General features: G+C 40.6%; 1 long non-coding RNA gene across 1 annotated transcript in view; it reads left to right on the forward strand.

Moving 5' to 3' along the window:
- The first annotated feature begins 469 nt into the window (after positions 1-469).
- Positions 470-13,024, forward strand: part of LOC119715532 (uncharacterized) — a 76,941-nt gene continuing 64,386 nt past the window's right edge. Inside the window, exon 1 of the long non-coding RNA XR_005262680.2 lies at positions 470-676. This is a non-coding gene — a long non-coding RNA (uncharacterized lncRNA). The remainder of the gene's footprint in view (positions 677-13,024) is intronic.

Consider the following 13,024-nt stretch of genomic DNA (forward strand, 5'->3'; position numbering starts at 1 on the left):
TAGTACATAACACTTCCATGAAATGTGAATGGTGATATTTACAGAAATCACAGCAATACTCATCCAGATAGAGGTAAATTCACTTACAGTCTTTCAAAGTTTAAACTATTATCAGGTCACTGTGATGCCAATAATATCTTTAGCATGAGATATTCTTAATGACTCATGAACATTAGAATAACATTCTGACATTTACCTATTCTAGCCTCAGATTGGGATCTAAGAGAAAACTCTTTTTTTTTTTAAAAAAAAAAAAAAAAAAAAAAAAAAAAAAAAAAAAAAACAGGGCAGGCTTGAAAACCCAGTACAAGGACATGGAACTCCTCTCTAGAGTCATTCTAATATCAGATGCTGGAACTCTGAATAAAGAAACGAGGTAATTATTACTGAGTCATAGAAACAGGTGCTGTTGTTGACTCCTGTGAGGCTTCAATAAAGGGAACTGGAGCCTCATGTGGTAGAAATAAGGTTTTAAGATGAAGGTTGTGTAAACACAGCTATAAGGCTAGTCAAGTTTTGGGAAAGAAATGTGGTATTTTTCCTTTAATTATTGTAGAGATTGACACAAAATTTACTATGACCTTTGAGTGATATGGTACGAGCTTGTTAGCTCCAGCACCTGTGATGGGCTGGAAAGAGAATTTTCTTCATGTTTGTTCACAAAAATGTGGAACACGTAAGTAATCTAAGTTCTTCTTTCTACTGCCTTGAAGCTTGGAGGGAAAAGGTAAGGGTGAAACATACTAAATGTATTTGTATTTTCTTTAATACATTCATTAATTTTTAGTGTTTCTCTAATTATGGAAAACGAGGAGTTTCACAGAGTATCACTTTTTCTAGTAACTGATCAGTTAACTAAGAATATCTTAGAATATCTCATTTGAATAATGTTTCACAATTAGTAAATTGGATAACAGTGTCATAAACTGTAATAGACCACTTCCCATTTTAGTACTGTGGAGTAGTAAAGGATGTTCCATTAGTAGCAGAAATACTACCTCTGTATCTTTGTTCCAGAGACCTTGCCTGGCAGGTCACGTATGATACACGAGTGTATCCTTGTCTGCATATCTTAAGTGCTGTATGACTTGTTTTCATGTATGGGTGTTCCTTATTATTAATTAAACTAAAAATAACATCTCAGATTCATAACAGCTTTGCTGTTTTAATATCCATGTTTTCTTCTTCTCTGTCCCTAATCAGAACAACTGAATGCCCTAAGGAAAAATAAACTATCTCAGCCTTTGTAGGACTGATTTTTATTTGGAAATTGTCAGAGCACAAAATACTGCCTGTGCTGTTATAATGATCCATGCAGGAGGAAGCAGATCTTGGCTCCAGGGAAGGCCGACCTATTTAATAGAAAGATTGGCTTGCCCAAGGAAGCCATTTTTTAAGCAGATTGAGGTTGCTGTGATCTGCAGGGATATGTGTGTTAGAACTAATAAGTTATCACCATACCCATGATGCTTTCCTCCTGATTGTTTTGTTTTAATTCCAGCAGAAAACACAGAAAGTCCCTCAACAGTATCTGTTGTTGACCTGCTGGGTTTATAGCCTCAGGTAGCCAAACACTTCAAATTACTCATTTTAAAACATATTGCTGACAGCTTGGATACGAGGAGAAAACTTAAAAGTTGTGAAGCTTAAGAGACAAAAGGAGAGCAGCAAAGATGAAACACCAGTCAGATTTTTTTCCACTCACAGTAACTGAGTAATTGCAACCTAGCCAAATCTTTGCAATGAAAATAATTTGTCTCTACACCAGACAGCTGCTGTCTTCATGGTCCTATGGTGGTGCCATTTGTGTTACAAATGTCCAGTCACAGTGTTCTTGGGCTTCTCTAAATTTGCCTCTAATATCAATGAACATACACCTCTTCAATGCTGACCAATCTAGCCTATATTTTATTTCTTATCGTTTAAGCAGACGGGAACTTTAAGGACTCCAAACAAAAAACAGGAATGTGGCCACCTAGTAGTGAAACAAAAACAATGATTAATAAAACACATCCCATCAGGCAACCCCTTGAAATTGCATACATTATTTCTGCTTCGTAGTTGAGAGACACAGTATTACAATGATGAGCCCTGAATTATTTCATTAAATTTCCCTCACTCTGTTCAATCTTTAAAAATTAATTACCAATTCCTCATTCTGTCCATTAGTGAAAACCTACATAAATTATATGGAAGTACTACTCAAGTTGTGAGGTTTTTTTATTATAGTTTTTTTTAGAGGTCTGTTATTGTGAAATACTCTAAGAAAATTTCTGTGCTTAAGTTGGTGGTATGGTTTCTTTCCGTAATGAGTATAAAGAAATATTAAGTATTTGTTTAAAAAAAACAAACAGTAAACAAACTGTTTAAAAATTGTATACCTATACAGGAAGGGGGGAAAAAAGACAACCACGTTCTGTCTATATGAGTGCACCTAGGAATCTAACAGTTTTCTGATCCAAAGCTCATAGAATAGGGAGTATTAGATGATAGGCTGGTGAAAGCTAGTATCTCATCTTTACTTTTCCTGTGCCCATAGGATTGTATCCTATAAAATTCCCACTCTTAATTTCTATAACTTCAAAGAATATAAATGTGAGAGTTCTGTGTGGTGTATCGCTGTGGGTTATTCTATTGTCTTAGAGACAATTTGGAAAACCTCAGCATACCTCATTAACCAGTTGTTCAATTCTGTCTTATTAGAAACTTTAGAGATTTTGTTCTTCTTCATTATTATTTTTAAATAATAATAGTATTTTAATAATACTATTATTAAAATAATACTATTGAAGCATCATAGTACCCCAGTTCATACTTACCATGGCAAACTCTTCTTAAGAATTTGAAGGACTAAGCTGAGTCAGTTTGAAGGACTGAGCTGGGAGTCAATGTAATTTCAGTGTCTGTTCAATGAAGTTTAAGGGATACCTTGGACTTAGGCTGTCCATCATTGCAATACTAATACCCAGAATGTTTTTTCTGTAATTCATATAACAATTATACTAAAAGCTTTTCTAATAGTCTGTTTAAGGGCTTTATATTTTAAGTTTCTGGGCACTTTAACACCTTTAATATTACAATTTTTGTGTGTGGGGGGGGTTCTTTATGAAATAAAATGCATGCTTTCAGAGGAGGCAGAATTCAAATGTGAATGATATCTCTTGGGCTGAATGAGAATTCTTGAGGAGAAAAGGGAACCGAGTTAAATGCATAACTACTGGTAGATAGATTCATCTACTTTTCTCATAGGGTGAGCAAGCAGTAACTAATATTTATTATTGCAAAGCAGATTTTAGGTCCCTTTAGTGTGATCTCATACTCTTCCAACTTTTTGGAATGGATCTGGTGACAACATCCAGGGCTACCTTCAAACTAGTGGAATCATACTTCTTTCTTCCAGATAAGGACTTGTATTTAAAATAACAACGGTGTATATACACCTCTAACCTGACTACATGATTAGTCCTAGACCTTGGCATCTTCTCAATCAGTCATTCATTAGTACCCCTCTTGCAGGGTGAAGTTTCACAAACGTTAGCTAAGCAATCTCAAACAACTTAACATGATTTTAATTTGATTTGTGTCAGGGAGTCCTCAGTCTCATTCTAACAATAGAACGGAGCCATGAAAATATTACTCTGTTTTTTAGTCTTATTTCATTTATGCCTTTAAGAAGAATGGAACATCCAAAGTAAGTGAAAACCCTTTTTTATAATGCAAACAGAGAGACTGCACATATAAGGATAGTGTGTTCCTAGGATGGAGAATGGGGTTTGAATTCACTTGGACTACGCTAGATTTGGTATTTACCCATTTTTCAAGTTAACAGAAGTCTTGGGTCGAAACTTACCATCCACCCACAGATAGCAAATCCTGCTTGTATTTGTATTGGTAAGTTAAAAATAATAATGCTAAATGATACTGAATACTGTGCATTACTATGCTCTTAAATTATATACCTAACCCATAAACTAGTTTATACATCTAAAATAATAGTTGTTTAGCAGTTTTATGTGCCATCAAAATAAATAGTTGGCAAGTAAGCAGTTGTAGTTAGTCAGATCCAAGATAGATTGTTGAGATCTATGGTGTTTCTATGAAAACAACATGGTTACAGTGATGTATATCTGGAGAATTGTACAAAGTAAAACTGAAAAATAAAACCCGATATAACAATATGAAAGTGTTCTTGCATAATCAAAAAATCAAAATTATGTTACATAAAGGCAACCAACTGTTTATATTTTGGATCATCAGTTTTAGGTAAATTATGTATCACATATTGGCTCTATGCTATTGCCAAAAAAAAAAAAAAGGCTTGAATAAACCCAAACTTTATTTTCTCCATCCTGTTATGTCAGCTGAACTGCAAGAAAATGTGTGTAGGAAGGATAGAAAGGAGCTGAATTTTTATCCTGATGGGGAACAGTCAGTCTAAGAATGCCATTTAAAAAAAAAAAAAAAAAAAAAAGCTAATTTAGCAGCAAAGATCAACATACTTCAAGCTATGTGAAAAGCTAGGTGATTAAAAGTTGTCATCTCATATTTCAGGTACATATTGATGATTTCAAATCAGTTCTCAGTGAAAATGTTGCCACGTTATTTTTTTTCCTTATTCTATATTGAATGTATGAGACATGACATTCACAACTAATCTTATACTCTTTAAATTAGCTTAGGACCCTCTTCATGTATGCATCAGTCTTCAGAAAAGTATGGACAATTTATAAGTCAATGGTCTTGCTGCAAGAAATCAAAGAAATAGAGCAATAAAGTTCCTTAGAAAAAGCTTTCTCACAAAATGGACTTCTGGCCCTGTAGGTAGGGACACTTGTGAGTTCAAACCATCAGATAGTATGATGGATAATGACTTCATTGCATGGTTTAAGCCTGGTCCAAAGGAACCATTCAGCTATATGAGCTTTCAGTTCTCCGAGAATGAAGAAATGAACACAACGCGTTACTACTTTAATCAGGTCCAAGCTCCCAGTACCTGAGGCTCCCTTGTGTCATAGATGGCTAATGACCCATTGGATCAAATAAATCAATATTATGACAAGAAAATCCATGGGAGGAGGGAGGAAAGGAGGGAATTCAGACATTAGAAGGGGAATAGGCCATTAAAGAACCTTGGGATCCATGTAGGAGTGGTACATGGTACCCGTGGTGACTGATTTTCTTCTGGTGAGTTCTTGTTCTTCTTGCTCTTCATGACTTTTACTTGTGTCTTATATGTTACTTTATTGTATCAGTGTTTGAAAGCAAGAAAGGGATGTTGCTTGCAATCTTATTTTTCAAATGACTATATTGACAATACTGTGATGTCAGTTTAAATGCAATATGGCACTACCTTTCTGATTTATGTTGAATGGAGCTCTGGCCCTAGTGTGGCCAGCATGAGTCTGTTCTTTCTTTAACAGACATGTGGCTTAATATGTAGCAGACATGTGGCATTATGCTACTTGCATGTAGACAGAGGTGATCGGCTCTGGGGCAGATGTGTTCTGCAGCGGAGCGGGGGATCAGACAGGCAGGGCTAATTTTTCTGGCACCGAGCCCACTTGAGGGAGCCACCAGGACCTGGCAGCCCTCACGAGGGAGGTGAACGAGGTGAGAACGAGACATAGGCGGAGCCAGCATCACCCCCTCCCTGGCTGTTCAAAAGCTGCCCCTAGGGAGCATGAGCAACCAGGACAGGCAAACAGGGCATGGCGCATCAGAAGGGAGTGGTGCAGCAGTTCCTGCGGGCAGGGCAGAGCGTTCCCCCCTGCCCATACGAACACCTCCTCTAACGGCAGTCTACCGCTAGCTCAGCTGCAATGGTGTACATCAGGCACAGTGCGCTCTCTCCAGGAAGTCTGTACACACCCAGACCAACTGCCCACTCAAAACTGCGGCAGTTCAGGTCTCCAGGTGCAGGGAGTGCCTGAGCCTGTTGCTGCCACCTGAGGGGGGAAAGAGACTGTGTGCGTGAGGTGTGAGCAGGTGGACAACCTGGTCTGCCTCGTGGCAGAACTCAAGGAGGAGGTGGAGAGGTTGAGGGATATCAGGGAGTGTGAGTGTGAGATAGACTTGTGGAGCGACTCCCTGCGTGGCCTGAAGGACAGGCCCTGGGATGAGACACCCCAAATGGGGGTGGACCCGCTGCCCTGTTGCTGTTGGGTGGAGGGAGGGGACCTAGGAGTTGAGGAGGAATGGAGACAGGTCCCTGCTTGATATTGCAGGCAATGCCCTTCCCCACCGTCCCCATCTTCCTATGTGCCCTTATGCAACAGGTTTGAGAGACTGGTAGCTGAGGAAGAGGTAGAAAGTCTGCCCAGGAGGATGCCTAGGTCAAGGAAGTCAACTCCACGCCTCAGGACAGAAAGAAGGGTGATTGTTGTGGGCGACTCCCTTCTCAGGGGAACAGAGGGACCTATTTGTCAGCCTGACCCTACCCGTAAGGAAGTCTGCTGCCTCCCTGGGGCCAGGGTCAGGGACGCTGCCAGAAAGCTTCCCAACCTGGCTTGCCCCTCTGACTATTACCCTCTTTTAATAGTCCAGGCTGTCAGTGATGACATTGAAGAGAGAAGCCTGAAGTCCATCAAACGGGACTTTAGGGGACTGGGACGATTAGTGAATGGAGCGGGAGTACAGGTGGTGTTTTCGTCCATCCCTACGGTGGCAGGAAGAGGTACAGAGAGGACACGGAAAGCCCACCTGATAAACATGTGGTTCAGAGGCTGGTGCCAACACAGAAATATTGCGGTTTTTGACCATGGGGTGCTTTACTCGGCACCCAGCCTGATGGCCACAGACGGGTCCCTATCTCTAAGGGGAAAACGGATCCTAGGCCAGTAGCTGGCGGGGCTCATTGAGAGGGCTTTCAACTAGGTGAGAAGGGGGACAGGGCTGAAACAAGGCTTGTTAGAGCTGTGCCAGAGGTAACAATGGCAAGGCTGGGAGAGAAGGCAATGGCCCAACTGAAGTGCATCTACACTAATGCACGCAGCATGGGTAACAAACAGGAGGAGCTGGAAGCCATCATGCAGCAGGCAGGCTACGACTTTGTGGCCATCACAGAAATGTGGTGGGACCACTCTCATGACTGGAGTGCTGCAATGTCTGGCTACAGGCTCTTCAGAAGGAACAGGCAGCACGGAAGGGGTGGTGATGTAGCTCTCTATATCAGAGAGAGTTTTGATGTTGTGGAACCTGAGGCTGGGAATGATAAGGTTGAGTCCCTATGGGTTAGGATCAGCGGGAAGGCCAACAAGGCAAGCATCCTCGTGGGGGTCTGCTATAGACCGCCAAACCAGGATGAAGAGACTGATGAGGAGTTCTACAGGCAGCTGACAAAAGTTGCAAAATCGTCAGCACTTGTTCTCGTGGGGGACTTCAACTTCCCAGATATATCCTGGAAGCAAAACACAGCCCAGAGAAAGCAGTCTAGGAGGTTTCTGCAGAGCATGGAAGATAGCTTCCTGATGCAGCTGGTCAGCGAGCCTACCAGGGGAGGTGTCCCACTAGACCTTCTCTTCACAAACAGAGAAGGACTGGTGGAGGATGTGGTGGTTGGAAACTGTCATGGGCAGAGTGACCATGAAATGGTAGAGTTCTCCATTCTCGGAGAAGCCAGGAAGGGGACCAGTAAAACTGCTGTATTGGACTTCTGGAGGGCTGACTCTGAACTGTTCAGGTCACTGGTTGGCAGAGTCCCTTGGGAGGTGGTTCTGAAGGGTAGAGGCTACTGCTGTCAAAGGCAACAAAAAATGTTTTCACAAGTATATTGATGCAAAACAGAGGACTAAGGAGAATCTCCAGCCTTTATTGAATGTGAGGGGGAACTTAGTTACAAAAGATGAGGAGAAGGCAGAGGTGCTTAATGTCTTCTTCGCCTCAGTCTTTAGCGGCAATACTGGTTGTTCTCTGGATACCCAGTACCCTGAGCTGGTGGAAGGGGATGGGGAACAGGATGTGGCCCTCACTATCCACGAAGAACTGGTTGGCAATGGCACTTGGATGTATGCAAGACAATGGGGCTGGATGGGATCCACCCGAGGGTTCTGAGAGAACTGGCAGAGGAGCTGGCCAAGCCGCTTTCCATCATTTATCAACAGTCCTGGCTATCAGGGGAGGTCCCAGTCGACTGGTGGCTAGCAAATGTGATGCCCATCTACAAGAAGGGCCGAAGGGTAGACCCAGGAAACTATAGGCCTTTCAGTTTGACCTCAGTGCCAGGGAAACTCATGGAGCAGATTATCCTGAGTGTCATCACGTGGTACTTACAGGGCAACCAGGTGATCAGGCCCAGTCAGCATGGGTTTATGAAAGGCAGGTCCTGCTTGACGAACCTGATCTCCTTCTATGACAAAGTGACACGCTTGGTGGACGAGGGAAAGGCTGTGGATGTGGTCTACCTTGACTTCAGCAAGGCTTTTGACACCGTACCCCACAGCATTCTCCTCAAGAAGCTGTCTGCTCGTGGCTTGGACTGGTGTACACTTCATTGGGTTAAGAATTGTCTGGATAGCCAGGCCAAAAGAGTCATGGTGAATGGAGTCAAATACCATTGGAGGCCGGTCACTAGTGGCATTCCCCAGGGCTCGGTGCTGGGGCTGGTCCTCCTTACTATCTTCATCGATGATCTGGATGAGGGGATCAAGTGCACCCTCAGTAAGTTCACAGATGACACCATGTTAGGTGCGTGCCTCGATCTGCTTGAGGGTAGGAAGGCTCTGCAGGAGGATCTGTATAGGCTGGACCGATGGGCTGAGGTCAACTGCATGAAGTTTAACAAGGCCAAGTGCTGGGTCCTGCACCTGGGGTGCAATAACCCTAAGCAGAGCTACAAGCTGGGAGATGAGTGGTTGGAAAACTGCCTGGCAGAGAAGGACCTGGGAGTATTGGTGGATAGTCAGCTGAATATGAGCCAGCAGTGTGCTCAGGTGGCCAAGAAGGCCAACAGCATCCTGGCTTGCATAAGAAGCAGTGTGGCCAGCAGGGCTAGGGAAGTGATTGTCCCCCTGTACTCGGCTCTGGTGAGGCCGCACCTCGAGTACTGTGTTCAGTTTTGAGCCCCTCGCTACAAGAAGGACATTGAGGTGCTCAAAAGAGTCCAGAGAAGGGCGGCAAAGCTGGTGAGGGGCCTAGAGAACAAGTCCTACGAGGAGTGGCTGAGGAAGCTGGGTGTGTTCAGCCTGGAGAAAAGGAGGCTCGGGGTGACCTTATTGCTCTTTGTAAGTATATTAAAGGAGGCTGTAGCAAGGTGGGGGTTGGTCTATTCTCCCATGTGCCTGGTGACAGGACTAGAGGGAACGGGCTAAAGTTGTGCCAGGGGTGTTTTATGTTGGATGTTAGGAAGAACCTCTTTACTGAGAGGTTGTGAGGCATTGGAACAGGCTGCCCAGGGAAGTGGTGGAGTCACCATCCCTGGAGGTCTCTAAAAGACATTTAGATGTAGAGCTTAGTGATATGGTATAGTGGAGGACTTGTTAGTGTTAGGTCAGAGGTTGGACTCGATGATCTAGAGGTCTCTTCCAACCTAGACAATTCTGTGATAAGCAAGAGTATCTGTTGAACTGATTGTATGTTCATTAGCACACCTATAACTTGGTCAAGTAGAAATAATTATGAGGCAGATCAATGTGATGAAATCTATTGTTAGGGGAGAATGGAAGATCTCTCATCTCTTCCTAAGAAAGAAAGGGCAACTCAACCTTTAAGTCAAAAAAACAAACAAAAAACACCCTGTAGTAATACCTTTTACATAGTACAGCAGTGTACTTTCTTTTTGAGCAGCTTGTAGATGATTTATATTACAGTATTTTTTTATTAATTTAAATTAAAAAAATATATATATCCTTTGAACTTCCTAGGCATACTATTTAAAATAGTTATCTAGTTTTTGCATAGTTGTGAAGTTTTAAGGATTTTTCCACTTCTATTTAGAACATATGTACACTAAAAGCACCTTAAACAGCTTTTGCTTTTATGAATTTAAAATGTTAATTTGTTGCCTGGACTCCTTTTGCATTTGTATGAGTTAAGAAAAATTATTATATAACTGCTTTAAAGGTACTATATACTTTTACGTATTTAAAAGTATTAAATAACTACTTTTTTCTACTTCAAATATTGCAAAGTTATTCTGCTGAGACACATTATGTGTATTGTGTATTAAGAATATCCTTTTGTACTTCTATGCACAGTTATTCTGAATTAGAACTAAACTAGAAAGGGGTTTATGTCTTTTTTTTTTTTTTGTACCAAGATTAATAACGTTTTATTCAAGGAGTAGAGATTTTAGTCTAGAATGCTAACATTGTCTTAATCTGTTATGAGTTAAAATCATAGTTTGCTTTAGCTGACTTGGAAAAGGGGTAAATATTGAACTCCACATCATAGTCCAATTGGGTAAAAAAAATTCAAAACACATCCTTTCTAATACTGTTTTGTAGGGGATGATATGGATTGAAAATACAGCTTTAAACTTCATTCAAAATGTACTTACGCACTCAAGTATAGGTTCTGCTGTCCACTTTCTGTCCAACCTCTATCTTTCATATTCTCTGGTCATATATCTTTCTGCTGTACATGTTATTGTTGCATGTATATGCAACTTTTCCAGTACTTGAAGGGGGCTTTTAAAAAAAAAAAAAAAAAAAAGGAGAGCAACTCTTTGCTCAATCATATATGGACCGGAAAAGGAGAAATTGTTTTAAATTAAAAGAGGGGAGATGTAGATTAGAGGTTAAAAATAAATTTTTTGCTCAGAGGGTGGTGAGGCACTGAAACAGGTTGACCACAGAGGTCATGGATGCCCCATCCGTGAAGGTGTTCAAGACCATGTTAGATGAGGCAACCTGATAGAGTGGGCAGCATCCCTGCAGGGGATTGGAACTAGATGATCTTTGAGGTCCCTTCCAACCCAAGCTATTCTATGATCTCTCCTGTAGTCTCTGACTTGACTTTTCCAATGGGTATTCTAGGTGACCACACAAAGGGAGACTGCACAGGGCTCATGCAAGCAGAAAGGAGAATGGGACTGGCTAATAAGTTTGTGATCGTGACCAAAACTTCAGTACTTACTCAGGCATTGTTTAGGATTTGACACTGTTGAAATACATTGGAATGCTGTAAGCATAGAGGACTGAGATTGAAGCATGAATTCAGTGTTTATGAGCTTTTTAAGTGCCTCAAGGCACTTTAACTAGCTAAGACAAAAAAGCACCACTAAATATGATGTGGAAAAAAGGCACTGTTAAAGTAGAGTTTGTTTAGTACTTTTGGTTAATCTGCTTTATGTTATTCTTGGAGGGGAAAAAAATGTCCTGGTGGCATGACACAAAGGAGGCTTTAAAGAACAAAGTTCTTTGTTATGGTCATTGCAGGGGTTTTCTTCTGAGGTAGGTGAACTGAGATGATCATATAAACAACTTGCTCAAGCGTGTGCAGGTAGCCTGTGTGTGTGTATACATGTATATGTTTTAAGCCACTATTCAGTTAACATGCTGTACTGTCATAAACATATAAGCTTTTTTGGGGGGGGGAGGGTCTGGAGGAGAAAAGCAGGAACTAGAAAGACTTTCTAAGTTGCTTTGTAGAAATCATTTTTCTAATAAGTTTTGTCTCAGTTGATTTGAAAGTGCGTCAAGGTTCTGTGTTTCAGTAACATTTTTTTCTTATTAAACGAAACATGATAATATTTTACCTTAGTACTACTCAGGTAAAGAAGACAACATAAAATAGAAATCTCTCTGACATCTTAAAGATGTAATTAAAATCAGTGTAATGTATACTACATTATTTTTGAAGTAATATATTTAAAATATGGGCAACAGAATGTTTTTTGATCCAAATGACTATACTACACAAACTAAATATAGTTAGCCAGAATGACCAAGTATGTCAAAAAAAAAAAAAAAAAAATTGTGTGGAACTTCCCATCTCTTGAACATGTCTGTTCTAAGTCTCAAAAACAGGAGGTGAAAAGTAAGTAGTTATTGTATTTTGGTATTTTAATTTATATTTTATTACCCAATGCTGTTTTTATTTCTGAGAGTGTCAACATCAGAAATAAAAAAATAAATTAAAAAAAAACGGGGTGAAAGAACCCACTGTTGACAAAGAAAGATAAATGGACTGAGCAGTGTTGATGAATAGATTAACAAATTAGTTTGTTAAAGTCCTGGAGATATTAGTGATAACCTCTTAACACTTGACTTTGCTCTCACCTTGTGGTGGCAAATCCCACGTCTAATGAAAGTTTTTAGTGTTTAAGGGAAAACTAATAACTAAGAAAGAGATTAAGGTGAGAAAAATAATTGCTTCTATATTGAGCCTAGTGACACTAAATAACAGTGGTTGTCTCATAACTGCATGGTAATTCCTCTTGACTGGGACTCTGTCTTGCTTTTCATGATTAGCAGACCCGGCTGCATACTGTCATGTACGGAGGTTGGAAAGTGAACAGTCTTCTCTTGTTTCAGCATTACCTGTCTGTAACACAAATGTTCTTAATTCTTGGTGTCTGCTGTACTGGAGAAGATGGGAATTGAGGTACTGCCCTGGGTTTGGGTGAAGTGATAGAGAACATATCTCTATTTCAGGATTTCTTTGAGGTAGAGCTTATTGTCAGTACCACATCCTGCCTGGCATACATAGGCTTCAGAAAGAGGTAAAATAGTTTCCAAGAGAAAATGAGCTGCTAAAGTGGTAAACCAGGAAGTCTAATGTGATTAACAATTGAACAGGAAAACAATGCCAACAAAACTCTTTTTTAGACTTCTGAATGCTATTAGTCTTCCCTTTTAATATAAACAGAGTAGTCTTGTTTGAGTTATCCCCTTCTTCTTGAACCTGTGTATCTTACTGTTCTGTAGGATGTTGCAGTTTCATTGCAGAATTGAGCAGGCAGAGGGAACACTTAAATATGGCCTAGAAGCAAGCTTTCCTAGCTAACACCAAAGTGCTGAGACAAACTGTTGTAATTCAGACTAAAATTAATGCAAAATACCAAAACTTTAACTTGGAAGTAAAAGTA

The sequence above is a fragment of the Anas platyrhynchos genome, chromosome 1 (genome assembly GCF_047663525.1).
Source record: "Anas platyrhynchos isolate ZD024472 breed Pekin duck chromosome 1, IASCAAS_PekinDuck_T2T, whole genome shotgun sequence".
Classification (NCBI taxonomy): Eukaryota; Metazoa; Chordata; class Aves; order Anseriformes; family Anatidae; genus Anas; species Anas platyrhynchos.